Consider the following 13,621-nt stretch of genomic DNA (forward strand, 5'->3'; position numbering starts at 1 on the left):
TGCCCAGCCGTGCCATTCTGCCGACGTATATCGGCGTGAGGCGGTCCTTTAGTGGTTAAACAAGACAAAACCCTTTCAGACACTTTTTGTTTACATGAAAAAATATATATTTTTTTTGAAAGAAAATTAATTTGAACCCCCAAACATTATATATATTTTTTTTAAAGCAAAGGTCCTCAAACGCATTTTTTTGGGAAAAAACACTTTTTAAAGTTTTAATGCACTAATGCCCCATACACACGATTGGACTATCCGGCAGACTTATTCCAGCATACCAGAGTCCGCCGGACAATTCTATTGTGTGTGGGCTCCAGCGGACTTTTTTTCCCAAAAGATGATGGCAACGACGAAGGAGAAAGCCGGTCTCCTCCACTAGCAAAAGAGCAGAAGATATCGAAGGAACCTGGCGAGAAGAATCGGAAAGTACGGAGAAGTCGGAAGAAGACCCCCGGAGCTACTTTAAAAGCCTGTGTAGTGTGTTTTTTTAATTGACACTTTTTCCCTCAGGTGAATGCGTAGGGGTACCAAGTACCCCATACTCATTCACATAGGGTGGGGGCCCCCTTATTAAAGGGGGCTCCCGAACTCCGATAAGCCCCCCGCCCGCAGACTCGACAACCAACGCCAAGGGTTGTCCGGAAGAGGCCCTTGTCCTCATCAACATGGGGACAAGGTGCTTTGGGCCGGGGGGGCCGCAGGGAGCCCCACTTCCCCAAAGTACCCACCCCCCCATGTTGAGGGCATGCGGCCTAGTACGGTTCAGGAGGGGGGCGCTCGCTCGTCCCCACCCCTTTTCCTGAGTGGCCAGGCTGCGTGCTTGGATAAAGGTCTGGTATGGACTTTGGGGGGGGGCCCATGCCATTTTTCGCCATAGGGGTTACCCTTAAAACCCATACCAGGCGACGTGGCTTGCAAGGTGTCAATCTCGCTGATGGAAGCAGCGAGATTGACTTGCTTCTCTAGTCCCGTCGTACCTGAAGTCACATTCAAAATGAACGGACTTTATTCCATGTGTAGGCAAGTCCGTGCATTTGTAAAGTCCGTCTGACCTCCGCCAAAAGTCCGGCGGATTGTCCACTGGACCTAGTCCGCCGGAAAGTCTGTTAGTGTGTGGTCGTGTATGCGCAAGTCCGCTCGTTCGGAAAGTCCGGCAGACCTCCGCTGCAAAGTCCGGTGGATTGTCCACCGGACTAAGTCCACCGCATAGTCCGATCATGTGTACGTGGCATTAAACACATTGTATTGCCCAAATGTTTGATGAAATGAAAAATATGATCTTAGACCGTGTACATGGATACCAAACACTGCATGCTTTAATATTGCACACAAACATGTAGTGGCGACAACCTACATACATTTTTAAAAGCCTTTACAGGTTACCACTTTAGATTTACAGAGGAGGTCTACTGCTAAAATTACTGCCCTCGATCTGACCTTCGCGATGATACCTCATATTAGACATGTGCAGAGTAAAATATTTCGTTTCGGAATTTCGTTTTCGTCTGAAAACTTTATTTAGTTACTCCCGAAATTCGTTTTTATTTATTTCGTTTTTCGTTCAAAAATTGCATTCGTCCGAAAATCCACATGAATCACGGTCGAATCTGTCTTTGAAGGCTTATGGTGTCTGTCGAATGTATAAAGAAGATTCGACGGAGCTAGTATATAGCATACTTTAGAACCCTATTAAAGTCTATGGGACTCCAACGTTCAAAATCTAAAGTGCTCATTTTAAAGGCTAATTTGCAAGTTACTGTCCTAAAAAGTGTTTGGGGACCTGGGTCCTGCCCCAGGGGACATGGATCAATGCAAAAAAAAGTTTTAAAAACGGCCGTTTTTTCGGGAGCAGTGATTTTAATAATGATTAAAGTGAAACAATAAAAGTGTAATATTCCTTTAAATTTCGTAGGGGGGGGGTTGTCTATAGTATGCCTGTGAAGGGGCGCATGTTTCCCGTGCTTAGAATTGTCCCTGCACAAAGTGTCATTTATGCAGGAAAAAAAGTCCTTTAAAATCACTCGCAGCTATTATGAATTGTCGGCTCCGTAATACAGAGAACACTCATTGAAAGTCATTGATAAAAAAAAATAAAAATAAATAAATAAAAAAAGCGTGGGGGTCCCCCAAATTCAATTACCAAGCCCTTCAGGTCTGGTATGGATATTAAGGGGAACCCTGCCTCAAATTTAAGAAAAAATTTGACGTGGGGTTCCCCCTAAATATCCATAACCAGACCCTTCAGGTCTGGTATGGATATTAAGGGGAACCCCGCGTCAAATTTAAAAAAAAAATTGACGTGGGGTTCCCCCTAAAAATCCATACCAGACCCTTTATCCGAGCACGCAACCTGGCAGGCCGCAGGAAAAGAGGGGGGGACGAGAGAGCGGCCCCCCCTCCCTCCTGAACCGTACCAGGCCACATGCCCTCAACATTGGGAGGATGCTTTGGGGGTCTGTGACCCCTCAAAGCACCTTGTCCCCATGTTGATGAGGACAAGGGCCTCATCCCCACAACCCTGGCCGGTGGTTGTGGAGGTCTGCGGGCGGGGGGCTTATCAGAATCTGGAAGCCCCCTTTAACAAGGGGACCCCCAGATCCCGGCCCCCCCCCTGTTTGAAATGGTAAGGGGGTACAAAAGTACCCCTACCATTTCACAAAGAAAGTGTAAAAAATGGTTAAATAAAACAAACACACTTTTGAAAAATTCCTTTATTAAAAATAAAAAAATAAAAAAAAGATTCCAGCGGCGGTAATCCACTCTTGCTATCCAGCGACGGACGGTCATCTCTCCAGCGATGTCTCATCTCATCCAGCGCAGCGATCCATCCTTCTGTCTCCGTGGAGGAGACACTGCAAGGATTCCGGTGGCTGACGTTTCTTATATACGGAGGGCGGGGGCCACCCGTCACCTGACCCCGCCCCCCTCTGACGCAAGGGGAAACCCGGGGTTCCCCATGACGTATAGGTGACCCCGCCCCCCTCTGATGTAACGGAAACCTGCCTGTGTTACATCAGAGGGGTGCGGGTCACCCCTACGTCACAGGGAACCCCGGGTTTCCTCTTGCGTCCGAGGGGGGCGGGGTCAGGTGACGGGTGGCCCCGCCCTCCGTATATAAGAAACGTCAGGCCGCCGGAATCCTTGCAGTGTCTCCTCCACGGAGACAGAAGAAGGACGGAGAATTCGCTGCGCTGGATGAGATGAGACATCGCTGGAGAGATGACCGTCCGTCGCTGGATAGCAAGAGTGGATTACCGCCGCTGGAATCTTTTTTTTATTTTTTTATTTTTAATAAAGGAATTTTTCAAAAGTGTGTTTGTTTTATTTAACCATTTTTTACACTTTCTTTGTGAAATGGTAGGGGTACTTTTGTACCCCCTTACCATTTCAAACAGGGGGGGGGCCAGGATCTGGGGGTCCCCTTGTTAAAGGGGGCTTCCAGATTCTGATAAGCCCCCCACCCGCAGACCTCCACAACCACCGGCCAGGGTTGTGGGGATGAGGCCCTTGTCCTCATCAACATGGGGACAAGGTGCTTTGAGGGGTCACAGACCCCCAAAGCATCCTCCCAATGTTGAGGGCATGTGGCCTGGTACGGTTCAGGAGGGAGGGGGGGGCGCTCTCTCGTCCCCCCCTCTTTTCCTGCGGCCTGCCAGGTTGCGTGCTCGGATAAAGGGTCTGGTATGGATTTTTAGGGGGAACCCCACGTCAATTTTTTTTTTAAATTTGACGCGGGGTTCCCCTTAATATCCATACCAGACCTGAAGGGTCTGGTTATGGATATTTAGGGGGAACCCCACGTCAAATTTTTTCTTAAATTTGAGGCAGGGTTCCCCTTAATATCCATACCAGACCTGAAGGGCCTGGTAATTTAATTTGGGGGACCCCCACGCTTTTTTTTTAAATTTATTTATTTATTTTTTTATCAATGACTTTCAATGAGTGTTCTCTGTATTACGGGAGCCGACAATTCATAATAGCTGCGAGTGATTTTAAAGGACTTTTTTTCCTGCATAAATGACACTTTGTGCAGGGACAATTCTAAGCACGGGAAACATGCGCCCCTTCACAGGCATACTATAGACAACCCCCCCCTACGAAATTTAAAGGAATATTACACTTTTATTGTTTCACTTTAATCATTATTAAAATCACTGCTCCCGAAAAAACGGCCGTTTTTAAAACTTTTTTTTGCATTGATCCATGTCCCCTGGGGCAGGACCCGGGTCCCCAAACACTTTTTAGGACAGTATCTTGCAGAATCTTTTCTCTCTGTCAAATCTTTTTTCTCTGTCGAATATTTTCTCTATATAATCTTGGACTAATAGAGGTAAGGTTAGGCACATTCGAACACAGGTTCTATAGACACAGATTGTTGTCAGAGTCATGTCGAATCTCCTATTCTATATCGAACTGTTGTAACAATGAAAACAAAAATAAAGCATTTATTTATGTCGGATCTTTCGTTTTTCGGATTTTGTGCTTTCGTTATCGTTTGTCAAAACGAAAACGAAAATAGCTGAAATTCGGACGAAAATGCATTCGGACAAAAACTAATGCACATGTCTACCTCATATGCATGGTGCAATTGCTGTTTACATATGACGTCAGACCGATGCTTGCGTTCACCTTTGCGCGAGAGCAGGTGGGGAAAGGGGTGCTTTTTTTTTTCTTTTTTAGCTTATTTTTAAACTGTTCCTTTCTTTTTTTTTTGTTTTATCATTTTTATTGTCATCTCAGGGAATGTAAATATCCCCTATGATAGCAATAGGTAGTGACAGGTACTCTTTTTTGAAAAATATTGGGGTCTATTAGACCCTAGATCTCTCCTCTGCCCTCAAAGCATCTGACCACACCAATTTCGGTGTGATAAAATTCTTTCCCAATGGTGCTGTTTACATCGGGCGAAACCTAATTCATGAAATGCTCGTAGCTTCCGGTTTCTTAGGCCGTAAAGATGATTGGAGCCATTCTGGTCTCTGATCAGCTCTATGGTCAGCTGGCCGAATAACCGGCTGTTGGGACAGGAGAGCCAGAGAAAAACATGGAAGACGGTGGGGGGGACATTCCCTCTCACTGTTTGTAAAAGCAGTCTAGCCATTAGGATTGCTTTTACATGAAATCCGACTGCTGGCTGAAAAGAATGATACCTAAACCTGCAGGCATCATTTTGGTGTAACCACTCAAAGTCCAGCAACATACCAGTACATCGCTGGTCCTTGTTGGGCATATATTGTAATCTTTTTTTTCATGCAGCCTGTGGGCTGAACAAAAAAAAGAGATTGATCAGTGGGTATGCCCACCATTAGAATACCTCCCTTCATCCACCCACTTCTAATGATGGGCATACATGCACCATTTATATATGCCGAAGCATGGGGACTGTCAGAGAATCACCAGACTTCAACGTCGGCACTTCCCCGTGTGCCTGCGGGGAAGAGTTGCACAACGACGCACGCATATGTCTGATACGATACAATGCCGTACGCGCATGTGCACACCTATGCACACGGCTATGGGCCTTACCTGATTGGCCTGACAGGCCTATAAAAGGCATCAATGTGCTCTGTGTCTTTGCTGGTTTGTCTCCTCAGCTCACCTGTGTTCCTGTTTCCTGTTCCTGTTGACCACTTCCTGTTGTGACCCGGATTGCTTAAAGACAACTCTGATTCTCTCCTGATCTGACCCCTGGCTTGTTAAACGGACTTCCTGCTTGATACCTGTGTTTGACCCTCGGCCTGCCTCTGGAATATCCCCTGTTTTCTGCACTTAGCCTTGCTGGCTCACGGACTGTTACCTGTGTTTGACCCTTGGCCTGCCTCTGGAATATCCTTTGTCTCACGGACTGATACCTGTGCTTGACCATCGGCCTGCCTCTGGAATATCCTTGTCTCACGGACTGATACCTGTGTCTGACCCTCTGCCTTCACTCCAGGTGTTAGAACCCCTGGCAGGCATTTACTTCTACCAGTTCCAAGATCATCTGCATGGGCATCTCTTCCTTCAGAAGACCTTCTGCATACTAGTCACCTGCTGGCAACCCGTGCCTCTCCGTGCCCTGTACCCACTGTTTCACCCTCAGGGGTACTGTGCACCCAGCTGCAAGGGAAGCCCCTCTCAGCACTTCGGCTTTGGTGAGTACCTGACAGGGACATCCGCCCCAAAACGTAGGAGCAAATCGCTCCTCCACCCCTGCTGCCCCCATGCTTTGGCATATATGCTCTTTTTTTTAACAGTGGTGGTGAAATCACCTCCTACAGCGCTGGAGTCACGGCTTTATGTATCATGGGAGCAAACGCTGTTGCTGTCAAAATGAATAAATCTGTGCTGCAACTAAATGGGGTACCTGCTAAGCAAATGATGGTTAACAATAAAACAAAGTAACATTACAGTATAACAGTAAGCCATACCATACCTGCAAAGCAAATAAAAAAAAAAACATAGTAAAAAATAACACATTTTTTAATGTAATCTGTGCCTAAAATATATATATGCCCAAGCATGGGGACATCCGCCCCAAAACGTAGGAGCAAATCGCTCCTCCACCCCTGCTGCCCCCATGCTTTGGCATATATGCACTTTTTTTTTTTTTAACTGTGGTGGTGGAGTCACCTCCTACAGCGCTGGGGTCACGGCTTTATGTATCATGGGAGCAAACGCTGTTGCTGTCAAGATAAATAAATCTGTGCTGAAACTGAATGGGGTACCTGCTAAGCAAATGATGGTTAACAATAAAACTAAGTAACATTACAGTATAACAGTAAGACATACCATACCTGCAAAGCAAATACAAAAAAAAAGCATAGTAAAAAATAACAAGTTTTTAATGCAATCTGTGCCTAAAATATATATATATATATATATATATATATATATATATATATATATATATATGCCAAAGCATGGGGATATCTGCCCCAAAAGGTAGGAGCAAATCGCTCCTCCACCCCTGCTGCCCCCATGCTTTGCCATATATGCTCTTTTTTTAACAGTGGTGGTGAAATCACCTCCTACAGCGCTGGAGTCACGGCTTTATGTATCATAGGAGCAAACGCTGTTGCTGTCAAGATAAATAAATCTGTGCTGCAACTGAATGGGTTACCTGCTAAGCAAATGATGGTTAACAATAAAACAAAATAACATCACAGTATAACAGTAAGACATACCATACCTGCAAAGCAAATACAAAAAAAAATAGTAAAAACTAACACATTTTTTAATGCAATCTGTGCCTAAAATATATATATATATATATATATATATATATATATATATATATATATATATATGCCAAAGCATGGGAACATCCACCCCAAAAGGTAGGAGCAAATCGCTCCTCCACCCCTGCTGCCCCCATGCTTTGGCATATATGCTCTTTTTTTAACTGTGGTGGTGAAATCACCTCCTACAGCGCTGGAGTCACGGCTTTATGTATCATGTGAGCAAACGCTGTTGCTGTCAAGATAAATAAATCTGTGCTGCAACTGAATGGGGTACCTGCTAAGCAAATGATGGTTAAAAATAAAACAAAGTAACATTACAGTATAACAGTAAGACATACCATACCTGCAAAGCAAATACAAAAAAAAATAGTAAAAAATAACACAAATTTTTTAATGCAATCTGTGCCTAAACTATATACTGTGTATATATATATATATATATATATATATATATATATATATATATATATATATATATATATATATATATATATATATATATATATATATATATATATATATATATATATATATATATATATATATGATTTATATTTTTAGAACACTGCGATGAGGACTGGGCTAGAGCTAAAGGAAACCAATTATTCACCACATGATATATCTCCCTACTAGCCACTCCTCTGCTTGTCGATCATGTCGGTCCACCTGTTTGTACAGACTGGGTTCTTGATTTCAAGGTTCTGATGAAGAGGTTATCTTCGAAACGCGTCAACCTATTTAACCTATTTTTAAGCATTTTCCCCTGTATGGGCATGTCCAACTTTTAACCCTCTAGTGCATACTTTGTAACCCCACTTTTACGATACGTAGTATATATTTATATATTGATTTTTTCATGTATGTATTTTATTGTTCATGAATAAACTGTATGACTTTGATGCTAGCGTTTGATCACGAGCCTGGCATTCACCCATTCCACACAGTTTTCTTCAGACCACCCCTGGTCAGTCTAGGCAGCGGGACACACGCAGTATCATCAGTTTTGTGGTTTCAAGCAGTACTACAACTTTTCACACGATTAACTTCCTCACAAGCGCAGGAGTATTTCTTCTTCTTCTGTTTACATTTCACCTTAAAAACGTGTTATTAGTAAATCTACATCATACAAGCTTCTTCTCTAGTTATTTTAGTATTAAGGCCATGTCTACTGTTGAGGTGCGCCCTGAAAGGTGCTCTGCGGTGAATTGCTTTTTAGAGGGCAGTTGATAGGGAGTTCAAAGGTGATCTGTCATCTCCTGGATATTTGTTTTAACCATTGAAAGCTTGCTGTACCGTGCCACAAACGCTTATGTTTTGCACAAATGTTGTCCCTTTCACTTGAATGGGTCACGTTGGACTGCACTACTGCGATCTGTCATATGTATACAACGCCTCTGGCCACCATGTTAGGTTAAAGCAGACTTTAAAAACACATCTCAGATGATTTTTGTTAACTGTCTTCCAATGTAAACAAGGCCCAAAGCTGATCACATATGTTACAGTCTGATTGGACGATTTAATTTTGATTCACCAGTAACCATGTCAGTTTTGAGTCCATCTGATTAAATATCAAGTGAATAGATTGAACACATAAGTCCATTACTCTAGTTATTGTAAAATTAGATTGTACAGAATTTGTGCAATCTGATTGTATTGTGTTTGGCCAGCTTCGGTCTGTCTGATCATTAATGGTCCAGATGATCTATCATGAAAACCAAATGTTTTTCCCGGTTAATGACCCAGAGCAAGCATGCTTCCAAGTTAGAGTAAGTCAATTACATGCTTTGAAGCCACTGCAGCAGCTTGACAGCAACTATTATTTTCAGAAGGGGAGGCCAGCAGTGGCAGCCTCCATGTGTCATTACAGGTTCCCTTTAATAAATTCCCCACTATCTGGGCAGATCTTGTGTGTTAGAGATGTGACAATGGTGGAAATAGTAAGAAATTGTTGGTTTCCATTGGTTTTCACACAGAGGAGATATTGGGGTTGATTTAATAAAACTGAAGAGTGCAAAATTTCTTTTAGTGGTATTTCTGCGCTATTTATTTTTTGTGCTATAAACAAAAAAAGACTGTCAATTTAAAAAAAATATATATTTTTTTTATTTACTGCTATAAAACATATCCAAAAAAAATTAAAAAGTTACATTTCTTTATCAATTTAAGCCAATATGTATACCGCTACATATTTTTGGTAAAAAAAAGCCCAATAAGTGTATATTGATTGGTTTGCACAAAAGTTATAACATCTACAAAATAGGGGATAGATTTATGGCATTTTTATTATTTATTTATTTTTTTTTTTACTAGCAATGGCAGTGATCAGTGATTTTTAGCGGGACTGCGACATTGCAGCGGACAGATCGGACACCAAGCTGAAATTTTTTTACACTTTTTTGGGAACCAATGACATTATTACAGTAATCAGTCCCCTGTCAGAATGGAGATCTTTCTTGTTTACTTTGGCAGATCCCCGTTCAGTCTCTGTGGGAACGATCGCGGGCGGCCAGTGGACATCGACTCCACCGGACCCGCTGATTGGCTCCCCCCGCTGGCCAATCAGCACGCTTGGGCCTCTGGCGGCACGTGCGTGCCCACAGAAGCTAGTGCATGAACCGCTGTACTGGTAAGCAATTTGCACAGCCGAGCCACTTTGCCACAGTATAACTAAAAAACCTTTTTTTATTTTGGATACAGTGGAGACTTATTAGAACACTTGTCAGTTTTTATTGCTGTCCTTATTAAAGTGGGGTTCCACCCAAAAATGGAACGTCCGCTTTAAGTCTTGGTGACCCCCTAACATGCCACATTTGGCATGTCATTTTTTTGGGGGGGCGGGTACACAGTTTTTACAGGCACCCAGCTCCCATTTCATCCCCTGTCACCACGGCACCAAAAGGAAGATCACCTCTCCCCCTTTCTCCCTGCAATCTTCTGGGACACATCACAGGTCCCAGAAGATTGCCCGGCCATTCGCAGCACGCAGTGGGCTCGCGCATGCATGGTGCATGCCCAGCTGTAAAGCCACAGCTGGCACCCACAGTTAGAATGCCAGTGCCGCTGAGAGGAGAGAGAGAGGTGCAAGGCTTTGTGCGCCCAAATTGCTGGACCGTGGGACAGGTGAGTCTCTGATTATTAAAAGTCAGCAGCAACACTTCTTGTAGCTGCTGACTTTTAAATGGGTGGAACCCTGCTTTAAGAAAATTCACCCTTTCTATTTGTCCTGTTTACAATTGTCATGGAAAGTGAAAGTAAAAGGAAAAATTTTGGTTTGTCCCCAGAAAAGTAATAGAGTGGAAATCTAGTGGACACTAGTTGCTGGTGTCCTGGGGTTCCCCAAGCAATTGCCTTAATTTGTGGGGATTTTATCTCACTTCCTCTTTGGCTATGGGACAGAAAGTGAAGGGAAATCTCCACAAAGGGACACAGATGGCGGAAAAAAATCTTACAGGGCTTATAATCTTCCCTTGCTCTATAGTTCTTTAATTGAACAAGCTTAAGTTAGTAGCTGATTGACTAACATGCCCGACCTGATTTTGCACGCTCCAGTTTTGGTAAATAAACCCCATTGTTTTGTATCTCTTTATTCTATTTTTATAAATAGCTTTAACTACCCAAGTGCATGACATTTCACTGTAACATTTTCTTCTGTATTCTTTTTTTATTTCCTCCATAATTTATTATGGATATCCTTCTAGGGAGTGGTTCCATATTAATGTCTATATATGTCCGTCCGTCCCCCCGTCCCCCCACCCCCCATGAGCAGAAGAGAAAAACAAAACAGAAATCAGAATCTAAGGAGAGAATTGGCATCAACAATGATTATAGTAAGTAAATGCTGGATAATGGTTGATGGGAAATATTTTGTATCGCTTTAAGTAAGTCTTTCCTGAGTGGAATATAGAGGCTGTCATTAATCAGCTTTTATGAACATGCTAGTTGTCTGCTTATTGGGTCTGTTCATGGGCTTCATTTTGTTTTATAGACTGGGAAGTATGGAGATCAGGAGTCAGAGAAAAGTAAGAACCCTGCAAGAATCTGCATTTTCTGGATTAGTGGCTTTCTATTTTTTCTAATTTGTTTATTTTCTGTGATTATCAGCTCCATTTAGTGGCTGTAATTCAATATTTCCCTGATTTGCGGTATTTCAGGAAAATACCACATTATGGCCACTAGATGGATCTGCCAATAATAGGAAATTGCCATAGTGATCATTTATGATGGCTGTGGTATTGCAAGTGAAAGTGATAGTAAAGGCTCCTAATTGTTTTCCTGAAACAACAACAAAGATGTTTACCTTCTCTGTGCAAGGATATTGACAGAGTTGCCCTTTACCTTCTCTTCTGAGGTCCCCTGCTGATGCTCTCCCTCCTCACTGGATTTGATAGCAGCAGAGCCACCCTGATGCTATTACAACATAGACAAAAGAATAATCTGAGGCATACACCATGACCCACCTCCATCCCAAAATATTCACATAAAAACAAGACATTGGTCATGGGACTTTAAAGCAGGTGGGCCACAAAATGAGATAAAGAGTATAATTTATGGTTACCAAAAATGCAAAAATACATTACAAAAATTGGATCACAATATTCACCGTCATCTGTAAAGGAAACATCATAAAAAAGTCCATATATAATAAACATATTATTCGTAAAAAGTCATACCAAAGTATATAATGATATATAATGAAACAAGTTGTGTAGCATCCATGGAACTCAACGCATTTCGTGTCCACTCAGGAGTTTGATGCGATAATACATTAATGCATGGTAAAAGTATTCATTTCATGTAGGTCTGTATAAAAGGAAAAAAGGAAATAAAATAAAAAATGATATAAGTAATTCTCCACAAATGAATGGGAGAATATAATACTGAATAACTTTGCTACTCACATGCCACCTTAAATAAAGGGTCAGGGAGGAGACGTGAAGGCGCCCAGATGAACGCCTGTCCAGTGAGAGCAGGAAGAGAGACTAGTGGTACTGCAGATGAGCATAGCGCTGGAAAGAGAGAGGGCTCATTATGCATTTGCCTTGCAGGGTTTTTTTTTTCTCTTTTTTCTTCTTTATGTGCAGGTATACAACTGCTTTAAGGGTCACACACAACACTGACCACCAACATCTAAGGGAGAACACCCTCATCAATGACAGCCTACATTTATGGGGGTACTCATACTCTCATCACCAAAATGTAAAGAGGCTCTTTCTGACAATTTTCCTCTACAATCTTTGCCATGCATTTTAGCCCTGACCTCTGCACTGTTTGCTGCACTGTATGCTCCATGGGTGCTCAAACTGTGGTCCTCCAGCTGTTGCAGAACTACAAGTTCCATTATGCCTCTGCCTTTAGGTGTCATACTTGTCATTGTCAGCCTTGCAATGCCTCATGGGACTTATAGTTTCCCGCCACAGCTGAATGACCACAGGTTAAGAACCCATGCTGTACACTATGCTATACTATGCACTACTTAGCCCTGACTGCTGCACTGTAAACACTACATGCACCAGACTACTGCAATATATATGTTATGCTTTTTGTAACAAAGTCCTGACAACAATATTTATTGTCTGAACAATTGCTGGCTTTAACCACTTGACCTCTGGAAGATTTACCCCGCTTCATGACCAGGCCATTTTTTGCGATATGGCACTGTGTACTTTAACTGACAACTACGCAGTCATGTGCCACTGTACCCAAAGAAAATGTATGCAATTTGTTCCCACAAATAGAACTTTTTTATGGTAGTATTTGATCACCTCTGAGATTTTTATTATTATTATATTATTTTTATATATATTATTTATTATATTATTATTATTATTATTATTTGTTATTATTATTATTTTTATTGTTTTCTATATATTTTTGGTAAAAAAAAATCCCAATAGGCTTATATTGATTTGCGATTGTTTTTATGATTGTTTTGCACAAACAACATTATAGTGCCTACAAACTATGGGATATTTTTATGTCTTTATTTATTTATTACTAGTAATGACAGCAATCAGTGACTCACAGTGGGACTGCGAGATTGAGGTGGACATTCCAACACAAACTGACAGTATTGACACTTTTTGGGAACAAATGACACTAATACAGTGAGCAGTGCTAAAAATATGGCTGGGAAGAGGTTAACACCTAGGGCGATCAAAGGGTTAAATGTGTGCCTAAACAGTGTTTATGTTAACTGTGTGATGTGCTTTTACTAGGGGAAGAGGTGAATTTATTCCCTGCTTTGCAGGGACACAAACTCCATCCTTTCCCCCTGTCAAAACAGCAGTTCTGTCTCTCTGCACACGATCGTCGGGTGCTGGTGGACATCGAGTACCAGGCACCCGCTGATCGGCTTATAACATGTGTAATCACAGCGGAAATTAGTTGCCGGCAGCGTGCAT

General features: G+C 42.3%; 1 long non-coding RNA gene across 1 annotated transcript in view; it reads left to right on the forward strand.

Moving 5' to 3' along the window:
* The window catches only part of LOC143960525 (uncharacterized), a 44,247-nt gene extending 33,072 nt beyond the window's left edge, over positions 1–11,175 (forward strand). The window contains exon 3 of the long non-coding RNA XR_013270335.1: positions 10,919–11,175. This is a non-coding gene — a long non-coding RNA (uncharacterized LOC143960525). The remainder of the gene's footprint in view (positions 1–10,918) is intronic.
* Positions 11,176–13,621: the final 2,446 nt, after the last annotated feature.

The sequence above is a fragment of the Lithobates pipiens genome, unplaced genomic scaffold (assembly GCF_037356315.1).
Source record: "Lithobates pipiens isolate NorthernLeopardFrog02 unplaced genomic scaffold, aLitPip1_a1.2 Scaffold_8, whole genome shotgun sequence".
NCBI classification, from domain to species: domain Eukaryota; kingdom Metazoa; phylum Chordata; class Amphibia; order Anura; family Ranidae; genus Lithobates; species Lithobates pipiens.